Here is a 5,781-nt window from a genome sequence, read left to right on the forward strand (position 1 = left end):
CATATTTTCTATGTGCTACTCTGATTACACACACACACACAAATCTTCATCATCATCATCATCATCATCATCATCGTCATCATCATCATCATCGTCATCATCATCATCATCGTCATCATCATCACTTCCACCCCTATTCCTAAATATCCCTCAGTGCCTCTCACAGTCTTGCAGTCTTCTTGATCTTCTGTCTCTCTTCTATTTATGTTCTTGTATCTTGAGGATATGCTCCGATACATCACCAACATCTTTACCTTCCTTTCTGGCTCCACTGCAATTACTCTCACCCACCTCAGTGTGTGTGTGTGTGCGTGTCTGTACATGTGCATATGTTTTGCACCTGTCTTAATGTTAGTGTTGTGTATAAAAATAAGGCTATAATCCATATAATTTGGGTCATTGCTTACAATCTGCCTTAAAAATGTGCCTGACTATTGAGATGTTCGTTGGGCAAAGGACCAGGGGAAAATATTTCCTAGTTTGGAAACAAGTGAGAATTAGAGATAGGAAGGACATTTAGTTGTAGAAAATCTACCACAGTAAGATTCAGCTGACCCATGTTAGCTTCAAAATGTGGGCACTAAGATGATGAGAATTATAAACACACACACACACACACACACACACACACACACACACACACACATACACATACACACACATACACACACTTACATTGCCATGAAAAAGAACACTCAATACACACTGTAAATTGGTTGGCATTAGGAAGAGCATCCAGCTGTGGATAAAGCAAGCAATGAAGCAAAATGCAGTCCTTGGACCCATCAGATCCTGTTAAAATGTTCAACTCATACCAATACAGAACATGGAGATTAAATTACAATGATGACATATATATATATAGTGGAGGCACAATGGCCCAGTGGTTAGGGCAACAGACTTGCGGTCATAGGATCGCGCTTTCGATTCCCAGACCGGGCATTGTGAGTGTTTATTGAACGAAAACACCTAAAGCCCCACAAGGCTCCGGCAGGGGATGGTAGCGAATCCTGCTGTACTCTTTCACCACAACTTTCTCTCACTCTTACTTCCTGTTTCTGTTGTGCCTGTAATTCAAAGGGTCAGCCTTGTCACACTGTGTCATGCTGAATATCCCCGAGAACTATGTTAAGGGTACACATGTCTGTGGAGTGCTCAGCCACTTGCACGTTAATTTCACGAGCAGGCTGTTCCGTTGATTAGATCAACTGGAACCCTCGACGTCGTAAGCAACGGAGTGCCAACAACAACATATATATATATAATGCTGACCATTTACACAATGTAATGGGTACTTCTTTTTTTTTCATAGCAGTGTGTGTGTACCTATCAGCAGTCATGGTTAGGTAGTTCATTGTTAGTCAACAATTACTATCCGCATTAAATGTCCCAAATGGTAGGATGAAAAGTGAACTGATTGAGTTTAAAACGTTGTATTTGTCAGGTACCCCCTTAACTGAATATATTTCAATGTGGAGGTGAAGTGTAACTACAAAAAAACATATGTCTGGTGTTTTATGGTTATTGATAATTTCTCACTTGCAACAACACTATTGTTGCTCTTATAGTGCACACATAAATCTGAAATGTGTGTGTGTGTGTGTGTGTGTGTGTGTGTGTGTGTGTGTGTGTGTGTGTGCATGTGCGCACACACTTCTGTGTGTGTGTGTACCAGTTCACTTATATGTGAAAGATGTAAGACAACAGTGAAACAAATATAGAAAAGAAATAAGAACTAAATGAAGAGAAAGAGAAAGGGTGATATAGTGAGTGAGTTGATGTGAAAGAGAGAAGGAAAAGAGGAAAGCTAGAAACTTTACTCACATAGAGAGAGTAAGAGACAGGGAAGCGATAAAAGGGAAGAGGGAGGCCATTAGATAAATAGCAAGGGGAGACAGAGACATATAGAAAGACAGAGAGAGAGAGAGAGAGAGAGAGAGAGAGAGAGAGAGAGAGGTGGAGTGAGAGAAAAATAAAGTGATAATCTATAATACAATTGTAAAAAGAAAAGACAGTATTATGAGGTGTAATTTCATACATGTGATGCTGTGTGCTGAGAAGGTGTTTTGATATTAACACTAAAGTAAATGGTCCAAACACACGAGCAATATTAATCACAGACAAAATACTACTATTCACCAAGGCATACAAACACACACACAGACACACACATACACACACACGTGTGTGTGTGCTTGTATGCCAGATGTGCGTGTATGTGTGTATGTGTGTGTTGTATTTTTATCTGTGCCTGTTCATCTTTCTGGCTTACCGGTCAGGAAAAAGCCTCTTTTTTTTTTCACACATACAATATGTGTCCACACACACATATATGTGTGTGTGTGTGTGTGTGTGTATGTGTGTGTGTGTGTGTACATGCATTATAAAACTGTTTTTATGCTTGAACATGTGTGTATATGTGTGTGTGTGTACGCATGCATTATAAAACTATGTGTGTGTGCTTAAATGTGTGTATGTGTTTGTACACACACATGCTTTATAAAACTATGTTTGTGTGTGTGTGCATGTGTGTGTGTGTGTGTGTTTGTATGCGCGGTTTTGTGTGTGTGTGTGTGTAAAATATGCTATTATATGAAGTGTTCAGGTGTATTACAACTCATCGGAATGTGTGTTTGTGGCTTTGCATAAGAGAGAGAGTGAGAGATAGAGAAAGAAAGAGTGAGGGAAGAAGAGAATAAAGATGAAAGAGACAGAAAGATAGGGAAAGAATGAATGACAGAGAGAGAAAGAGAGTGGAACAAGCCTCAATGTATATACATCTATAGTTGCAGACTTGTATTAAGGCAGAGACAGTCCTGTGAATCCTCCAAGAGAAATTCTATCATCATGAAAGAATGTTCCAGCTTATTCAATACCTATTTATGACTGCATATGTACACATCAAAGTTAATTGGTACATTTTTATTTTATGCAACCTTTGCATTAAGAAATTGCACACTGCAGTTGTATCTGTGCATCACACATTTCATGTAAGTTTACCATTGGCAGGAGAGCTAGGTGCAGATCTGTTTATTCGTGTTTTTAATTGTTTGTTCTGATACGTTTATAAACCATTTGCTGGAGATTATGTTGTATAGCTCTAGGTTAAACTAGATTGACCAGAAACAGAGCCTATCATCAAATGTATCCAGATATGAACATTCCATCTATTTCTTTTTCAGGCATTGATATCACATTATCCATTGTGGCCTTTTTATTTTTTCTTTGTTTCTGCTTCTTAGAAGGGAGTTGAGGGATATGTAAGTGTTGTTTCTAGTAAATTGTACAAAGAAACATCAATGTTGTCAGTCAGTGGTCAGAGTGGTGCTTAGTCCCAGAACAGTCCTGGTCAAGTAGGGTTTATGACCAAAAGGCATTACCCCTTTACTTACCATATTTTTATTCAAATACACTGGTTGTGTTTCTATAAATTTCAAAGAAAATAAATGCAAAATTTATTTCATCATCATCATTTAATGTCTGTTTTCCCTGCTGGCATGGGTTGGATGGTTTAACAGGAGCTGGCATGTCGGAAAGCTACAACAGACTCCATTTGTCTGTTTTGATATGGTTTCCATGGCTGGATGCCTTTCCTAATGCCAACCACTTTACAGAGTGTACTGGATGCATTTTACATGCCACCAACGTAAGTGCTTTTTATGTGGCACCTGCACAGGTACTTTTTTGATCAGCTGAGTTAGAAAGTTGAACTGAAGGAAGTGCCTGTAAATCAGGTGAGAGGTTATAGTATAGAGGGACAGAAGTAATGGTTTTACTAAAAAAGGGATACTTGGGTACCTCAATTGGTGTTCGGAATATAAATTACATGAAACTTTATGTTCTGAGTTCAAATTCTATCAAGGTCAACTTTGTTTTTCATCCTTTCGGGGTTGATAAAATACGACCCATTTAAGCACCAGGGTCGATGTAATTGACTTACCCACCTGCTCTGAAATCACTGGCTTTGTACCAGAATTTGATATCATTATTAAACTTTTACGTGGAAGAAATTTTGGTGGAACGTTTTAGATCAACAGGTTGGATTCATTCAGCCAAAACTCTTCAAAGCTGTGCTCCAGCATGACCAGAGCCCAAAGACTGAAACGAGTAAAAGATAAATGATCATCTCAACCGTCAAATCATAAGCACTCCATTCTTAGGGGTTCATTTTAAAAATTTGTTCTAAGATTTTTTGTTTATTTGCTGATATCATCCTCATCATCATCATTTAACGTCCATTGTCTATGCTGGCATGGGTTGGATGGTTTGACAGAAAACTGGTAAGCTGGGGAATTGCACCAGGTTTCAATCTGATTTGGCATGGTTTCTACAGTTGGATGCCCTTCCTAACACCAACCACTCCATGAGTTTAGAGGGTGCATTTTACGTGCCACCAGCATAGGTGCCAGTTATGAAACACTGGCATTGGCCACAACTATGATCTCACTTGGCTTGACAGGTCTTCTCAAACATGATATATTGTCAAAGGTCTTGGTCACTTGTCACTGCTTCCTTGAGGCCCAGCTTTGAAGGGTACTTTTTACATGCCGCATATCTAGCATGAGTACTAGATATGCGACACTGGTATTGGCCACAACTACGATATCACTTGGCTTGATGGGTCTTCTCAAGCCCATTTATGGAAAACCTGTAGAGATAGCTTTAAAATGGGATTTAGTAGCACTGCTAACACAAGTAGAACATAGTATTGACGTTTAAGCCTTTAATATACTTTGTAGTCTATTATGGTTGCATACAGTGTCCCTAACATCAATTAATATGTGGTTGGTTTTAGGAAAGGCATCCAGCTGTAGAAACCTTTCCAAATCAGATTGGAGCCTGGTACAGCTTCCCAGCTTGCCAGTCCTCAATCAAACCATCCAACCCATGACAGCATGGAAAGCGGATGTGAAACAACGACGACGATGATGATGATGTACCAGTTGCCAGGAATGTGTTTTGCATATAAAATTGGTATCTCCAATTGTGTTATTCCACTAAACTTAGTGGTTAGTTAAGTAATGTGTATGTGGATGGTTAATGGAGTCAGTGTGGTACTGAAGAGGGACCAAGAACACCTGAAATATGCATATACACTCAGTACTATTTTTATATTTTTGATAGCGTTGTTTCCGTAGACATATTCATATACGAAACGTAACTTTCATTGCTGGTTCTAAATACTATATATTTTCATATCATTTCTGTATCAGCTTCTTTTCCTGGGAGCTGTTCCATCACTCATATCTGACTCAATTGCCTTTCTCTCATCACTTCTATTTATTGTGTCTAACACCACAGGCCTTTCATTAACCATTACCTACAGTCCTTCTTCCCCAGAACATCAGTCCTCTGGAGCTCCCTCCTTGCTCATATCTTACCTGTGTATTTGTATTGACTTGTGACAGTTTAAGCAGAGCCTTAACATTAACAGTGTCACCAGTGAAAGGGTATTACACCTTTCTCCAGATCCGACAAGAAGTTAAAATTTACTTTTCAATAGCTTTGTCAAAGAAGAAAAGCGGCGCTAATAAGCCCCCCATCTTTGACAGATAAGATGAATTACTTTCAGATAACAAATGAAAACGCTTTGAATTTCCTCCTGAAAAGCTTCATCGCTAAAACGAATGTCCATAGAAATATTTTTGGACTGATTTGAAACATTACATTTCCATACCTATCTGATTTGATCGATGGATAAATAATAATAATAATAATAATAATAATAATAATAATAATAATAATAATAATAATAATAATAATAATAATAATAATAATAAT

The sequence above is a fragment of the Octopus bimaculoides genome, chromosome 3 (assembly GCF_001194135.2).
Source record: "Octopus bimaculoides isolate UCB-OBI-ISO-001 chromosome 3, ASM119413v2, whole genome shotgun sequence".
Lineage (NCBI taxonomy): Eukaryota > Metazoa > Mollusca > Cephalopoda > Octopoda > Octopodidae > Octopus > Octopus bimaculoides.